At 37.0% G+C, this 18,209-nt stretch overlaps 1 protein-coding gene and 1 long non-coding RNA gene across 3 annotated transcripts in view; one reads left to right on the top strand and one right to left on the bottom strand.

Annotated features, from left to right (window-relative positions):
* Window positions 1-17,767, bottom strand: part of LOC111186158 (uncharacterized) — a 73,418-nt gene extending 55,651 nt beyond the window's left edge. The window contains exons 1-2 of the long non-coding RNA XR_002647771.3: window positions 17,663-17,767; window positions 13,077-13,149 (exon numbers count right to left, since the gene is read on the bottom strand). This is a non-coding gene — a long non-coding RNA (uncharacterized LOC111186158). The remainder of the gene's footprint in view (window positions 1-13,076; window positions 13,150-17,662) is intronic.
* Window positions 17,768-17,964: 197 nt separating this feature from the next.
* USP53 (ubiquitin specific peptidase 53) overlaps window positions 17,965-18,209 on the top strand; it is a 64,426-nt gene continuing 64,181 nt past the window's right edge. The window contains exon 1 of one of the 2 annotated variants that reach the window (XM_089911289.1): window positions 17,965-18,191. The gene's annotated coding sequence lies outside the window, so the exon portion shown is untranslated. The remainder of the gene's footprint in view (window positions 18,192-18,209) is intronic. The other variant, XM_022596300.2, reaches the window with a different exon arrangement.

The following is an 18,209-nucleotide window of genomic DNA, read 5'->3' as shown; positions in this document are numbered from 1 at the left end:
CAGAAAAGTTACTGACAACAAAGGGTTTCATCTTTTTTGCCTTTAATATAAGCTATTACTGAATAAGTTTTTCAAATGGATCTAGAATCAAAATATAGTGCAAGATATTTAGATTAATTCAGAGTTTTATTTAAGGGATGAAAGCTATGGAAGTTGATATACAAACATTATTGATGGAGAAAAGGGTTGGGTTCTTCTTTTCTGACAAGCTTCCATGATAAAATAACTTGTCTAGATGAAGTCTTTTCATTAGTCGTTCTTAGAATTTCTAAAGTGCTTTGTATTTTTCAACGTGCTTTGAATCATTAGGTAATTGTTCCAGATGGCATTTGCCAGAGTTCAATTGGGTTATTATTTTTGTTTAGTATTAAGTCAAGGAGACTGAGAGACAATGACTCAAAGAACGTCATACTATTGCAGTTTTCATGATCAAGGTATACTTGGAATTCAAGTTCCACAATGCTGTATGTTGATTAGGTTCAACTTTATGTATGCATTTTTAGAAGAGTAATAACAAAATACATGCTAATATACATACAAATAAATATATGTATACGACGGGGGGAAAAAGAGAGTGTGTAATTTGAATTGGCAGCTTTCTTTGCTGAATCTTTAAATTCTGCTCAAATCCTTAAGCACGAGGGAGTATATGCCTAAAACACAAATAAAAACAAGAAATGGAAGAACACAAAAGCATTTGAAAGTAATATAGCACACATCTATCATGAAATATATTAATATATTTGTATAAAAGACTCAAACTAATATAAAGTTATAGATATATCTTAAAATATGGTTGAAGAAATATATGCCATGGAACTGGTAAGACATAAATATCAATTCTTCCCATTTCAATTCAGTTAAAAGTTCTGTGATAGATGTTTATACCAGAGAAGAAATGTCTTATCCATAGAAAACTATCTACCACATTAAGTTTAGGAGGCTGGAAGAAGGAAAGTGTATAACAGAGTAATGAAAATGCTGTGTAGCAACATCGCATATTTACAAAAGAATCTGCATGTAATGTTGAAATTGGTGGTTGTTTTGATCATCTTCTAGTCTTTACAAATTTGCTTATGAAAAATGCAGTGCCTAGAAAGGAACAGTATCTTACTTATGCATATTATCACTGTAGAGAATTTGTATAATCTAAAGTATATCTTTAAGATATCTTAGTTTGGGGGAAGCAGGGGGTGGCAGGGGTGGTGGTAGTGGTATGAATTGGGAGATTGGGATTGACATGTATACACCAATATGTATAAAATTGATAACTAATAAGAACATGCTGTATAAAAAAATAAAATAAAATTCAAATATAAAAAAACAAACAAAAAAAACAAAAAAAGATACCTTGAGCTTCCCTGGTGGCGCAGTGGTTGAGAATCTGCCTGCCAATGCAGGGGACACGGGTTCTATCCCTGGTCTGGGAAGATCTCACATGCTGCGGAGCAACTAAGCCCACACACCACAACTACTGAAGCCCGCGCGCCTAGAGCCTGCGTACCACAATGAAGAGTAGCCCCCGCTTGCCGCAACTAGAGAAAGCCTGCGTGCAGCAACAAAGACCCAAAGCAGCCACAAATAAATAAATAAATAAATAAATAAATAAATTAAAAAAATAAAGTTATATTAAAAAAAAGATATATTAGTTTTATTTATGTTTTGGTATTTACCTGTTTTAAAATAACAATGTTGGCATCTACGATAACTCTAGATATGAGGGTCCCATCATGCCATTTTTTTGTTCATTTTAATCTTTTAATAAATAAAAAATGAGTCATATTCTATTATACATTTTGATGAAATGGTTTAGTTCTTTATTAGCAATTTGAAATGTTACTACTTTTCATTAAACTGAAATTTTATTGCATTATTTTAACTATCTCCAAATAGTTAAACTCTATGCTCAGTGTCACCACTCTGTCAACCACCAAAAAGGGGCCAGCAATTAAATATGTTAGTTATAGAACAGTATTCTCCACATCATAAAGGAGAATTTTAAAAGGGGAAATCTTAAGTTTTTTTTTTAAGATTGGTTAGAAAATGGTGGAATAGCCCTCTGCTCACTATCATATTTCTTCCTTTCCTGGAAGTATCTATTAATTCTAATTCAGTTGTCTGACACCTTTAGAAATGCCAAATTTCACAATCTCGTTGCTACACAATTAGAATTTGAAAGGAATTTTGGATGGGTTTTCCACTGACCTAAAAAGCAGCTAAATCTTTCAAAGTCTGAAGAAATATGATAGGCTTTTTAGAACAGCAGAAAGACTGTGGCATTTTTTCCACCCACATGAAAAATGAAATAAAGGAGAAAGAAAATTAAAAGAAAAAGTAAATGAATGAAAATAATATTTGCTGATGGACTACTAAATGCCAAGCACTATACTCACTGGTTTATAAAGGCTATTTAATGTGTATTATTTTATTTTATTTTACTTTTCGGCTGTGCTGCATGGCTTGTGTGATCTTAATTACCCAACTAGGGATTGAACCCAGGCCACCACAGTGAAAGCACTGAGTCCTAACCACTGGACCACCAGGGAATTCCCTATATTTTAAATATTATTTTATTTTCATGATTATCCTGTGAGAAATGTATTATAATCTCCATTTTATATAAGAAAATTGAGCCTCAGAGAACTAAGGTGACTAGCTTAATTCTAGCTCTAAAGTAGAAGAAATAGGTGAGTCTGGCTCTAAAATATATGCTCTAAGAACTCATGGTTCATAACTTCTCTTTCAGAATAATTTCAGCCTTAAACTATTTTATTATGTCTAGACAAATAATAAAAAATCTCCATTATATTAATTTTGGGAAAATATAGCTATAAATTGAGTAACTTTAGAGTCACCCTCTAAAGTCATTCAGGCACTCATAATCATAAAAAGTTGAACCTTCAGACTTTCAAACAAGCAATGTGCATGTTTAATTATGAAATCAGAGAAACACAAAAGCATACTCTGATTAAACCTGCTTGTTTCTGCTCAGCATTGTGCACACTTCTGATCGATATAAACTTTTTTGTTTTCTTTCCCCTGTAAGGGGCAAAGAAGGGAGAAAGAAGAAGAAATAAAGAGGACAGAAATGCACAACACTAACCATAAGGCTGAACGAAAACATCTAGTGTGATAACACTCCAAAAACATTCCTTTAAATGAAAATGTTTTCAACTTTTCAAAACTTTAGAAGAATTTCCATTATACTGTTCAACAGACTGACTTCTGGGTCATAAAATATTATCTCCTATTTTATTTAGCCAATTTCTTGATGATCAGCTGGCCAATTGTTTTCTGGATAACACTAGGTCTGCATTAACAACTACAGCAATAGTTAGATCATTCTTGGCTTTTTTTTTTTAATATTTATGTATTTATTTGGCTGCATCAGGTCTTAGTTGTGGTACGCTGATCTTCGTTGCAGCATACGGGATCTTTTAGTTGCAGCATGCGGGATCTAGTTCTCTGACCAGAGATCGAACCCAGGCCCCCTTGCCTTGGGAGTGAGGAGTCTTAGCCACTGGACCACCAGGGAAGTCCTCATTCTTGGCTTTTAACTCTCCACTCCCTTCAATCATTTCTCAAGGCTGGTATTTTCCATTTCTTAACTCAATATTTGAAAGGACTAGATAACTTAAAATAACTAATTATCAGTTATTACAAAATCAAGGCAAATATGGACAATAATTTTTAGTCAAAATGACCATTTATCCACTTAAAATTTTACATTTTCTAAGTAGACCAATTTATAAATGTTTTAGCAGTGTGGAAATGGAGGGAGCCAATTATTCTCACAAAGACTAAAGTGGAGCAGAATGTCCAGTCATGAGTGTGAAAAGAACATCCTGAACTTTCCAACTCAGGGCACAGCTGTACCAGCCGACTTATTAATTCTGGAATTTCCTCACTCTGCTGCTTATGCAAGATAAAACTTACATGACATCACTGCAGTTTCCCAGCCACAACTGCTTTTTATTAAGCTTAGGAAAGTATTGCTCTGAATGCCCCTTTTCTTATGAAAAATACTTTCAACCTCCACATGCTCTATTCTGTAGGAAGAAGGGCAGTTCACTTTCTATGAAAGGTGGAAGAGTGCCAGGCTTTTGCCAAAAGAACAAGCAAGGGGAATCTATTCCAAACTAACTGATCAAAGCACTTCACAAATGTATCAAAGGATTTTTAGAAAATTATAATGCTTAAAAAAGTTAAACTTTTCAGAACTAAGAAAAAAGTAAAATTGTGTAAGAATTTCAATGGCTTACACATTGAAGTATTATTAGATAAATAAAAGGGTACGTCCCTATTTGAATTCCTTAAATAAAAGAACTAGATTTCAACTCAGGATATAAATTTTCTCTGACTTCTCAATATAATGTGATTTCAATAGGAAGATTTGGTACGTATGGGCAAAGAGGGGGGAAAATTATTTCTAAGAGGTTACAATTCAGTTTCAAAAACAATGTGCTTATTATTCTGGATTGTGTAATATTTTGAAGCACATTTCAATGACAACTTAGGCAGTGTAGGAGATGGAGACAGCTCAGGAAACAGAATTGGAAAGAGTCAGAAGGACAAAAGGTAAGTTCAATTACTAATTGAAGAATTGGTATAGAAGCTGCAGCACTAGCAAAATAAATCTAAAAGAACAGGGTGAAAAAAGAAAGGCCAGAATGAAGCATGCCGAAAGGAAATAACTGATATTCTATGGTTTCTAGAGCATTTTCCTTACCCCCTTTGAAGAAGTTTTGTTATATGTATATCAATTGTCTAATGTGAATTGTCACCCAAAATAGATAACTCTCATTACATTTTCTTTATCAACACGCACTTATAAATTGCATATTAAAGCAGTTGTATTTAAATGTGCCAGCTATCTGCTAATCTACCACAAATTAGTAATATAATCTCAAGCAATTTACTTCACTCTGGAAGTTTTCTCCAACTATTTATGTGTTTCAAAGGCCACTTCTGCCTAAGACCTTCCCTGACCACCCTTAAGAGAGCACACTTATAACCCCTTATTGTGCTTTTATTTTTCCTTTATAGCCCTTATTACTCCCTAACATAATGTGTTAGTCTGGGTCCTCTGAGGAGCAGATGCCAAGATGGGGTTAAACCTTGCAAAAATTTTATTAGGAAAATTGCCCACATGAAAGAAAATGGGGAGAGAGTCAAAGAAAGGCTGGGAGAGACCCAAGGGACCTCAGATGGAACTGCATGGATATGTTCTAGACTGCCCAGCAGTCTAGGGAAGATTCAGCAAGGCTGTTGGAGGATCTGTGAGCCCAAGTCACCTGTAGGAGAGGTCCGGTGTTTCCCAGAAACGAGTTTGCCCTAGGGTCACTGTCATGGTCCCTCAGTGGCTGGGAGCAGACTGTGGAAGGCAGGCTCAGCAAGAATGCAGTGATGGAGGTCAGAGGGAGTAGAACTGGGGCCCTCAGACAACTACGTTAAGATCCACAAGATGTAGCCGCCACACACAATGTATGTATTTATTCCTTTATTATTTATCTCGCCCACTCGAATGAATGTTCTCTGAGGGTAGAGACTTTGCTTTTCTTTAACTACTGTATCCTTTGTGACTGGTATATAGTAAAGAACAAGAGAAGTTCGTTAAATGTATCTTAATTATGGGGATAATACTAGTATCTATCTTAAAAATTATATATTATACATTATATTACCAAATACATTGTAAATGCTTGATACATGTTAGCTATTATTATTAACAAAATAAAAAATTATCATGCAGTAAGAAAGCAAAGGCATTTAGAATGAAGTTAGATTAGAGGTTACACTGGAACTGCTTTGGGATAAATATATTTGGCCCTGATTTGGAGCTAATATATGTTGGCGCAATGAGTATATTAAATACATACATAATCAGAAACACTAATTTGGCCTGACTACTTTTTAGGATAAGCTTGCACCAGCTCTGTTCTCCAGACTCAAAACTGCAATTAAGGGAGACTTTTTAGGATCTTGCTAAAATAGTACTATTTCTTGTGAGCATTCACATATTTTGTAGGTCACTTGAGAATTTTAAAAAATCGATATAGTGGATACTTTCCTTGATCAGTATATACTACCTTTTTAGAAAATACATTATACAATCAGAAAGGAGTTCCTATGGACAGATGGCTATATAATCCTTCATTTTTTTTAAACTAAAATGGCTTTTCATTTAAATACCTGTTTGGAATATTTCAAATCAGGAAGTATGTTGCCCCAGAATCCTAATGTTTTCGCATAGTCATCTCTAGAGTACAATGAATAAAAACAATCACCCCAAGTCCCCTTCTCTGGTGGGTTTCCATGTTGCTTAAAGAAATTAGGCATCTGGTAGTCATAAGCATGGAAAGGAGGTGATTCCTCTATGAGCTGATGCTAACATAATGGAAAATTCACTTAAATACAATCAACCTGAAATAACTTTTTCTTCTTTTCCAACTTATCTTGAAAAAGAAGGAATACTTTCTAAGCTTAATTTTAAACTCAGTTCCTAATATTTATTTTACCTTACTTCTACCTATGTGAAAAATTGGAGCTAATGAAGTTTCTGTAACACAACTGATTTGCCTCAGGTTCCAGGCCTCCTGTGCAAGGCTGTCTTCTGAGCCATACAGCACTCTAGGCTCAGTTGCTATTTTGGAACATAAAGTCAAACATAAACATGGACCACATTTATTCAAAAAACATTCTTTACTTCTGATGCATAGAAAGAGATGTAGATATAGTTTATGGTTAATTACAATAAGTTTCCTCACAAACTCATCAAAATCTATTAAAAACACATTAAACTTATCATAATACTATAGACAACGTGCATGGCCCCCCTAAAATCAATATGGTGAAATCCTAACCTCCATGTGATAGTATTAGGAGGTGGGGCCTTTAGGAGGTGATTAAGTGATAAGGGCATAGTCCTCATGAATAGGATTAGTAAAAGAGACTCCACAAAGCTCCCTTGCCCCTTCCCCCATGTGAATACACAGAGAGAACATAGCCAAATATGAATCAGGAAGCAGGCTCTCACCAGACACCAATCTGTCAGTGCCTTGCTCTTGGACTTCCCAGCTTATAGAAATATGGGAAATAAATTTCTGTTGTCTATAAGCCACCCAGTCTATGGTATTCTGTTATAGTAGCCTGAACAGACTAAGACACATAGCAATGCAGAAAAATTATCATGTTTTTAGATGCATATATGTATAATGTATTAATTATGGTTAATGATCATAATTATCATAATGTATTAGACTATGCATTACTATGTACTAGCCTATGTACAAATCCATACCCTGATGTTTACTTAAGTGTCCTCTTGTTAGCATACCAAAAGGATATTAATGTTTAAGATATAATAGGAATAAGCAAAAAAGTTATATTTTACCAAATACAACCCACTAGTACTATGTTAATAGTGTAACGAAATACTCTCCTTGGTTTAAATAAACAACCATTTACTTAGAATCACAGCAATTTAGAATTAGACTCTATCTTGAAATACTCTAAATCAATTCCCTCATTTACAGAATAGAAACTTAGATCAGAAAAGTTAAGGAACTGGCTCAGTCTCACGTTGCATGTCTAAAATTAGAACCCAAGAGTCCTGCTTCTGATCTAACATTCCTCCCACTAACTTATTCTCTCTCCTATCTCAGTGGAGAACACAATGATCCAGATGATGGGCACAAACCACACACCTTCTGGTGACATAACATACTGTACATGATTTAATATTTATCTATATCTATATAAATATAGCCTTATATAATTTGTATACCTTATTTATTAGCCACAGAGAAATAAAGCTCTGAATTGGGGTAATGTTAATAAAATGTGGAACCAGAGAGTAAAGGCTTTTTTTTTTTTTACAATATCAAGAAGTTTTACTTTAATCAGTAAAAAATTTTAATGTGACAATATCAAACCAAAATGAATATTCTTTCCTAACTGGAAGGGGGTAAATTTCCATACTGTATTAAAAAAAAAAAAGAGTAAACATTGCTCCTTCCACCAGAAACCTCTTGGTCCATGTCTTTCAACCTATAGTTGTGTTCAGTTAGGTGGTGTAAAAATCAACTTAGATGCTTATGATCAGCAGCTTTTCAAATGAAACAGAATAAAGGAAAAGAAAACATCAGAGCATATCACTCATAGAAATAGTATTATTTCAGGAAACTACTGATTTTGCTTTATATATATGTTCATGCAAACTGGATCACAATGTAAAATATACTGCGTTTTCTAGGTTGCAGTCTAAAATGTTTGAAAGTTACTGTTGTACCTACTACTAAATGCTGTTTAAAATTTAAATGTCAGCACTGTTAATAGCAAGTGGAATGGCTTTTCTCTATCACATTAAAACTATTATAACTAATTTGATAAAGAGTTATTCAGAATTAAAAGAATTTGAAACAGTAGCAGAACAAAACTTGTAGAAAACAATTTAATCAGAAAACCTTGATTTAAAAATGTACAAAATGGTATTAACACACAATCCAGGGATATTACTTGCCAAGAGTTGGTTTGTTTTTTCCTCCAGCACAATTTCAGTTTGAGGGCTTGTTTTACAGATAAGAGACTAAAAAACTCAAGAGCACTAACAGTTAAGAAATAAAGAAATTAAATACTCTAAAATTTCTGCCTTTACCTATACTTCTTTGAATTATTTCTATCACTGAATATTTTCCAACAATTTTATTACTGTATTAAAAAGTAAACCTTTTTTTCCTTTGACTGTGAAGTGAATTTCAACAAGGAAGTTCAACTTGAAAACAATGGTGCCCTGAATATTTTTGTCATCTTTACAAAGAAAATTGCTCTCCAGGGCAACTTCCTTTGGGTTCATGGCTTTAGCCAATATGCTATGAGCAAAAGATATGGTGTTATTTTACTATTGTACTTCTTGAAGAACTACCTCAAAAACAAGTCAGTCTAAGATATATAGTTGTGTGTGTGTGCACGCACACACACGTCACAGAGTAAGTTTGGTAAATTTCCAAACGCCATAGTGTTGTTCATAAAGTCAGAGTACTACCACAGATATCACAATTGAGAAAAAGAACATCTTTTCCTGTGAAGTGCTCTTGACTTCTTCCTTATGTTCCCCTTCCCGTGTCTTTCAGAAGGGCACAAAGGTGTCAAGTATGTTTATCACCAGTATTTGAATATAGAAGAAATCTGATTGCACTTTAAGAAACAAAAGAGTACTATCTCCTATGAAACTTTTAGAATATTTCAGGGAAAATATTTCACACCAGGAAAATTCTGTGACTAGGAATTGAATTTTAGCCCTGCTTCTATCAGTGTCTAGCATGAGCCTAGGTAACTTTACCTCCTCGAGCTTAAGTGTTATCATCTGTACAGTGAGGGATTTTAGCAAACTAATCTCTCAGATCCTCTTTATCTCTAAGATTCTAAAGAATTGTATAAATAAAACGTTATAAAACTTGTTTTTGAAAAAAATTAAAGAGAAATTATACTAATGCACAAAAATCCTAGTGAATCCTAGGCTTTCAATCAAAACCTAGATGTTTTCGGCCTTTAATTCTGGATCTGTTAGTATGGCACATATTGCCTTCCTCATTCCTACTTACTCTACTGTATTTCCATGGCTGTAACCAGATGTCATACTTAACTGATAAGTTCCTTTACTTAGTCATTCAGTTTGCTTATTGAGTGCCTCCTATATGTCAGACACTGTACTAGGTACCCCACTTTCACTGTCTCTAACATAAGGATATTAATAATAAAAGTTAAAAGTTAAATAATATAATTTGCATAAAACACTTAGTTCGTGGTGTATTTTGGAATTAAGTAACAACTGGGAAAAGGCCCCATTTCACATCTTCAGCGTTTAGAACCACGTGGCTCAATCCCTTCCTTTATGGATTAAGAGGTTAAAAGAGGTGAGCTGACCTCCCACAGGCTCAGCTCCTTGAGAGCAAAAGAGTTCCATAACTCTCCATCCATTCTTTCTATCATATTATGCTGCTTCTGAACGTAAGCAATTCCACTATCTGTTTCTTTCATTCTTTCTCTCAGATTACAAAACGTTACTAGAAAAAAAAACATGCAAATAAATGCCCACAGGGGTGGCAATCCTACTAATCCTGTCAACAGCAACCCAGTTAGGGATTAGCTAGGACACCTTGCTATGTACAGATGAGGAAACTGCGTTTTAGAGTAGTTAATAACTGCTCACGGTCACACAAACAATAAATGGTAAAGTCAGGATTTGAACATAGGTCTGTCCAAGTCTAAAGGCCATGCTCTTTTATGATACCGTGTTGCCCTTAAACATGGTCTCTACTTGGCTTTCTAAACAATTTTAATGCTGCCATGAGGGTTAACGTGGGCTACAGCTGGAGCTGAATGTCAGGAATCCAGCCTTCATCAACATTTTCCTCAATGATTTAGCTGCAGACAAAGAAGATATAATTAATTCTGGCAATATAAAAACTGAGGAAGAATAGTGAATTTTAAGAAATATGGGCTAAAACCTAATAGGATGTTTTAAAGAAATGAACGAAACAGATGATGAAGATGCTTGTGTTCTGAGGCAATATAAGCATTTGTGTCCAAAAAAACTAATGGCATTAAAATTTGTGAAACTCAGCTTAATGCCAATTCATAAAAACAAAATAATGCAACAAAAAATTTAGTATTTTGAACATAAACTTATATTGGCTAACAAAGTGACATAGTTACAAAATAGGTTAAAACAATCTTACTTAAACTGTCCTGATAAAAACAGTGTCTGAACCAAAAAAGGAAATAATTTCCCCAAACCATAATCAAGCTAATTGCAAAAACCTGTTTTTATTTTTGGGCACCACATTTTTTCAGAAGTTGACAACAAAAGTGAATCCTGAATTCAGTTTCATGGATTATGAAGACTGTTACTGCATTCTCCAGGGACATGTTGATGAGTCCACTGTCAGTGAACATAGGTAAGAGCCTCCTTAGATGAAGGCCCACATAGAGGAAAAAGCATCTTAGATGATGACAGAAAAATGTCTTCCTGTTACTGATACCTTAAATATATTTTTCACTTTTTTTTTTTTTTTTTTTTTTGTGGTACGCGGGCCTCTCACTGTTGTGGCCTCTCCCGTCGCGGAGCACAGGCTCCAGATGCGCAGGCTCAGTGGCCATGGCTCCCGGGCCCAGCCGCTCCACGGCATGTGGGATCCTCTCGGACCGGGGCACAAACCCGTGTCCCCTGCATCGGCAGGCGGACTCTCAACCACTGCGCCACCAGGAAAGCCCTCTTTTTCACTTTTGATTTTAGATCAAAGTCAAATAAATTTAAACCATGGGCTCAGGCATATTTATGTTCTTTAGTTCTCATTCTTTACATTCTACTTGTATTTTAATTTCCCATAGCTCTGATTCTTTTTCTTATTTACATTTGACCATTGTTTTATGTTATATACTAGAATTCATTTTATTTTATTTTTTAGAATTTACTTTAAATCTTTGTGGGATAAGGTGAAGTGTAATGAATGAATGAATGAATGAGTGGATTAGTTTAATATTTACAAGGCCTTCAAAAAATTGTTGAGAGAACTGAGTACTTTTAGCTTGAAAACACAAAAGATGTTTTCAAAGTTCAATAGCATCTTACGGAAAAGAGAATATAGATTTCTGTTGCTATAAAGGACAGAAAATAAGACCAGTGTGTAGAAATTACTAGAAGGTGAAGTTCAACTCACTGTGATGAAAATTTCTTAATAGTTAAAGAGGTCTTAAAAAGGAACAGGATGCCCCACAAAGCATCAGGTTTTCTATCACTGTCACTATATTTGAACAGACGTTGGACAACCACCAGCAGGAATGATCCTTTAGTGAGTGGGAGGCTGGACAGTTGGAATCTAAAGCCTCCTGCATCTTTGAGATTGTAATAAAATACGTGTAATAAAATACATATTACGACAAGAAAAACAATACATAGGTTCTTATAGCATCATGTTATCATTGATGACAGCAGTATTGGTAATCATAATAACAACACTAATGGCCATAATAACACAGTATAAGACTTTACAATTGCTTATATCTGGGGCATCATCAAAAGACATCATATATAAGCATTATTTCTCATCCCAATTTTACAGATAAGAAAATTAGGACGTTTCAAAGTGAAATAACAAACAAAGGTAATGAAATTGCCTAAGCTGACAATAAGTCAGCAAAAATTAAGGAGGTTATTGGCTAAACTACTAACTGTGGTTAACTAGCTAATGTTGACTCTAGTATATAAGAGGCTTAGAAAGGTTGAGATTTAAGTTTTGCCTAATGAAGAGCTGGCTGAGATGCCACGGATATTGAATTTGATCTTTTGATGTTTAACAACATGTCATGCTGCAGAGCTTTGAGGAGTCCAGGGAACACTCAATTCCTGAATTACCTATTTTATAAGAGGATAGAGAAACTTCAGGGACTCTCTCTCTCCCCACTCTCCCCATCTCTGCCTTATTCTTTCAGACCAGAGACTATAAGTGACAAGGCACACTGCCACAAGAACCTCTGAGCTCACAGTTTTATAGCTTTGCAATCAGAGAAAAAAGGGATCTTTCCTGTAAGCTCTAATTTGAAAACTCCTGGGAAAGAATGCTGATTAGCATGAATCACCCATATACCAATCACCAGAGCCAGAAAATGGTGAAATGCCCCACAAGGAGTTGTGCCCATCCTGTGGTTTAGTGGTGTGGATTACTAAAAGCAGGAAAAGACAAAGCAATGTATGTCCACAATACATATTTTCTTAATTGAAATAACTGAAATGTACAATAACGAGGCACTTCTAAATACATCTTTGAAATGGCTTTTTTTAGATGTGCATATATTAAAAAATTAAGTCTTCTAAACTTAGACATTACTTGATCAAAAATATTATAATTTTACCTCATTTTTGGTTCTATTCTCCCTTATTTCTTTTTTTCCTTCCAGATTTTTATCATCTCACAGACATGAGTTAATTTGGCCATAATATGACTCTACTTCTGGTTCTGATTGTGAGAAGCTACTTAGGAAGGAAGGGTATTCATGGAACACATCTGAATACTGACCGCAGACCAGCAGCCTTCCAGAAGACACTCTTAGTGATGACAACTTCTTTCCAGGTGTCTTCACTCTTGGTAACTGTATATTTTAATTTTACAGAAAAAAAGAAAAAGAAGAAAAGAAAGCCTTATTGTTAAGTTTCCATTCAGTGACTTATTGTAGATACAGATTCAGGTGTTGAACAACTCTTTACTGATGCCTACTCTGTGCCACTGTATTAGACTTTACAGAAAGAATGATGATCAAGAGAGAGGTGTTTCATGGGATCTTCTTCCTAGATAGTGAGGAAGACAATAAACAAATAAGCAAATAAATAAGCTAAATAATCACATGTTGTGAAAAATGGTATGAGATGAATAAACAGAACACTGTGATAGAGGTAAGCAGGGAGTTCTAGGTCAAGGATGACTTTTCCAAGAAGATGAAGTTAAAACTAAAGTATAGAGGATGAAAAGGAGTCAGCCACTTGGAGACTCAGGGGAAGGTGCTGTAGGTCAGCGTTTCTCAACCTTGGCACTATTGACATTTTGGACCATACAATTCTTTATTGTGGGGGACTGTCTTGTCCATTGTGGGATGTTTAGCAGCATCACTGGCCTCAACCAACTGGATACCAGTAGTGGCACCCCTTCCCCACCCTAACTGTGACCACCAGAAATGTACTGGCCTTTGCCAAATGTCCCCTGGGAGAAAAAAATCATCCCCAGGTGAGAGCCACTGTTCTAAGCAAAGGGAATAAAGAATGTAAAATCCTTGAATAGCATGAGATGCTGTTAGGGAAGTAAGGATAGATCATTAGTCCATTCAGAGGTCTGCAGGCCTTGGCAAGAATTTGGATTTTATTTTATGTAAATAGTAAGCCATTGAACAATTTTAAGTTGGGGAGTAACACGTTGACATTTACAATAGGTTACTTTGGCTCCTGTGTGGGAAATAGATTTAAAACCATGAGGATAAATGAGATCTCAGGACCAGGCACTGTGGAACATTATTTATCTTCATTTAGAAGATAAAAGTAGACTGGAAAGTGTAAGAGAAAAACAGTATGAAAAGGAGCAGCCAAAGAGGTTGGAGGAAAGCCATGAAAGAGGATGGTGTTACAAAAACTGGGAGGTGAGTCAAGGAGGAAGTGGTCGACTGTAACTAGATTTTTCTGGTTGGCCTCATCATCAAGTCACAGACTGAAGATTTCTCTGGAATTGCACTGGCTTAGCTCATCTTCTTGCCTAACTACAATTTCCTCTACAAATCTTCTGTATATAATTCCAAACTAAACAACCTGTTCAAGAACTTATAAAGGCTTCCTATTATAGCCCTGCATTGGCCTTGTTCATTCCTGTTTCTAAAACTTTGCTCTTGAAGTAGACATGTTTCCTCCTCAGTGCCTTCAAATATGCTTACCTATGAACCTTCCAAGCTGAAGCTCATATCTGATCTCCCACAGAAGCTTTCCCCAACAGTTTTCGTCCACATAGATGTCTCTATTTTCTAAAAAATCAACAAAACTTCCAGTTTTTCACTCTATCCGCTGAACACATTAGTTAAGGCTCATTGCCTGGAAATACAACAATGAAAAAATATGGTACCTGCTCTCTAGAAGCTTACTAAGAAAATAACACTTGTCAATATTTCCTTGATGCATTTAGGAAAAAAGGAGTCTGCCTCATATCCAATCCTGAGGGAGCCATTCAGCTATTTCTCTATACTGTATTTCACTTTACCTCACCCAGCTGATTCATGCTTTGCCACGCCTTTAGATGTTGATTACCTCCTGGAACTACTGGATCACAGCTCCTCAGGAAAGAATATTGCTACTCTTACCACTTATCAGTGACAGGGTGAATATATCCTCAAGATGGTACATCTCCCAAAGTCTGAGTTATAATCACTCCAGAATAATAGTTAAGAGGCGTTTAAGTATGGTGGTGCTGATAATGTAATCTTTGGGTAGGCCTCATTCAAACAGTGTAAGATGATCTTTGGCATTCCAACTCTACTCCCTTTCATGATCTCAAGCCAGTGCGAGGTGCAGACATTTTTATTAATTTGGTTCCACCCAATAAATAACTATTGAATCAAACATACACACATATCCCCCAAGGACAAACAGTAATTCTCAGAGGCAATACATTTAAAACCTATGTTGTGACATTTCTAACTACAAAGTTTTCTAGGAGCAACTCCTGCCCTAAAATGCAGTGCACTGTCAATTTTCCTTTTTTCTATGTTTGCTTCAGGCTGCCCTCTTGATGCTTAACTTGTGACCTATTATAAGTCTATCATTTAAAACTCAGCACTTAAATATGCCAAGAACTGGTAGAAAGTTTGAAATTACACGATTAAAAAAGTGTACAGTCAGGGTTTAGTCAAAATTTTTTTTAATTAATTCATTAATTTTTGGCTGCGTTGGGTCTTCATTGCTGTGCACGGGCTTTCTCTAGTTGTGGGGAGCGGGGGCTACTCTTTGTTGCGGTGCACAGGCTTCCCACTGTGGCGGCTTCTCTTGCTGCAGAGCACGAGCTCTAGGTGCGCAGGCTTCAGTAGCTGCAGCACGTGGGCTCAGTAGTTGTGGCTCGTGGGCTCTAGAGCACAGGCTCAGCAGTTGTGGCTCACGGGCTTAGTTGCTCTGCGGCATGTGGGATCTTCCCGGACCAGGGATCGAACCCGTGTCCCCTGCATTGGCAGGTGGATTTTTAACCACTGTGCCACCAGGGAAGCCTTTAGTCAAATTCTTGAGCAAGGTGAACTGAAGGGCATTCTTCTATAATCTCGAAATGAGGAAGGGAGATAGTATGAATCTTCATTATCCACAGTCCAAATTATATTTCAAGAGTGCTCTGTCAGTTACATTTGCAAAGAAATATAGTACAACATAATTGTTATAATATAAATAAGTCCAGAAATGGTGAAAGAAGGGCAAGTCTGTCTCAGGAAGTTACGAAAGGTTCCAGGGAAGAAATAAGTACTCAACTGAGACCTACAGGATCTTGAGAGAACCTAGTAGAATCAAAGAAGTGCAAGGAGTTCAGTACAGCTAGTGTGGAGTAAATGGGCAAGAATGGCAGATGAGATTAACAGTCTGGGGCCAGATCATGAAGAGGATGGGGGCCCCTGAAAAAATCTTGGTGAGGAATATCACGATTATATTTTCATGTTAGAAAAACTATTAATAGGCTGGAGGTTGGACTGGAGTGGGAAATAACTAGATGCTATTGCAATAGTCAAGGGAGATGAGTTAGGAGAGATGATTACTTGATGGATTAAGATAGTGAGAATGGAGATTAAAAAGAGAGGTGGATTTGAGAGATCCTTAAGGAGATGAGTCAACAGAATTTGATATTAGGATAGAGGAAATGTAATAGAGGGGCACCCATGGATTCTTGACTTGGGCAACTGGGTGCTATTATCTGAAATAGGGAATGAAAGCAGGCTAGGTTCCAGATGGTTGGGAAGAGATATGGCAGTAAGAATAGGGAATGGTAAAGATGCCCACGTCAATTTGGGACATAGTTAAGTACCTATATGAAATCCAAACGAAGATGCTGTTGCTTAAAAGTGTCTAACCTGAAGATATACATTTGGGAGTCCATGGTGCCCAGGATACTTAGTAGGTAAGTCCATCAGGGGGAAGAGATTGCTCAAGGAGATGAGGACTAACAACAAAAGAAAATGGATAGTTTGGAAACACAGAGGGCACACATAAGAAGAAAAATATTTAAAGTGCATCAAAGAGGTAGTTGCAGAAGCAGGAGAAAGTGGCACTAAGGAAACCAAGGGTAGAATTAATGGTGCTATTTTTTAAATGTAGAGTATTTTTTCCCTCATGCTCCAAACGTTTTAAATTTCCTGAAGGCAAGAACCACGTCTGAAATTTCATTTTATTTTCTTGAGTGCTCAATTCAGTGAAGGGAGCATTAAATGTTCAGTAAATTCTCATTGATTCAGTCCCAGGTACTCTTCGCTTATACCGACCTAAAACGTTTCTTCGTTCTGTTTCTTCAAATAAACGTTTAGAGTTACCTACGAGTTTAGTTAAATCAGTTTTTATAATCTCTATGTTGTACCTGCAACAGCTTTGACATGAATTCCAAAACCTTACTACTTATTGAGAGGGATCTGTAGACAGTGGGTTTTTCATTTACTACTGTTCCTAAGAAACAAGTTATTCCAAAACAAAGTTTAGCCCATTCCCCAAGCGTTAGCTTGCAACTTAAAACCTGTTGAAAGCACAGTAAGGAGGCAGACACATTTTTCTCACCACAATTAACCATTAACCGGGTCAACGTGTTTATTAAGTCTTTCAATTTATTAATAGTCACGAAACAACCAGCTGGGGGATATACACTCATACCAATGGAAGTCATTTAACTGCAAACAGATGCTAAAGAGAACTGAGTATTCGCAAGGGTTTCGAGGCCAGGCAGTACAGGTTTTCTCTGAGGTAACAACTCCTAACTTAAAGCCCAGTCCTTGGTGGATTCGCGTCCCTGAGCTTAGAAAATACTGAATAAACAAACGACCAAGAGTATCGGAATAATCACCTCCACCTGAGGAGTTATCCCTTCCTCCCCTCTACACCACACAGACCAACCTGCAGCCACCTCTCTCCAACAGCTAAGCCACAGCGCTCCGCTCCCGCCTTAGGAAAAATGGTCAAGCTCCTGCTCTCGCGGGATCTTGCGCCTCCGAGTAAGTCAACTGGATCGCGCGCCCCAACGAACCCCCGCGGGAACACAGTTCGGCAGGTCCCGAAAGCCGGGAAATCGCGTGCGGGGGCGGGGCCAGCTCGTTGAGCATGAAGGCGGGGCCCGCTCCGAAGAGGCGGGGCGGGGGCGAGGCGGGGATTGGGGCGGGGCTTCCAGGACCTGTTGATCGCAGGTGTCACTGCCCTGACTGGCAGTGTTGAGGCGTGTGCGCATGCTCCGTGCGCAGGATCGCGCTTTGGGCGGCGGAGAGCAGTCTCCTCTGCTCTAGTTCTCGGTGAGCCCCGGTTACGGTGGCAGCTGTTGGTGTGTCAGCCTGTTGTCAGCTTGAGGCGGAGCTGGGCCAGCGGGAGGTAGAAGGCCCGTATTTCTCTACCTGAGCCGCACGCTCCCCTCACTAAAAGGGCAGAGCTCAAGGTAAGTCCCCAAAACTAG

Source organism: Delphinapterus leucas, chromosome 5, assembly GCF_059928025.1.
Source record: "Delphinapterus leucas isolate spDelLeu-1000000601 "Yukka" chromosome 5, BTC_Dleu_Yukka2, whole genome shotgun sequence".
Taxonomy (NCBI): Eukaryota; Metazoa; Chordata; class Mammalia; order Artiodactyla; family Monodontidae; genus Delphinapterus; species Delphinapterus leucas.
Note: the sequence above shows the minus strand (reverse complement) of the source record. Positions and strands in the feature narration are given on the sequence as shown.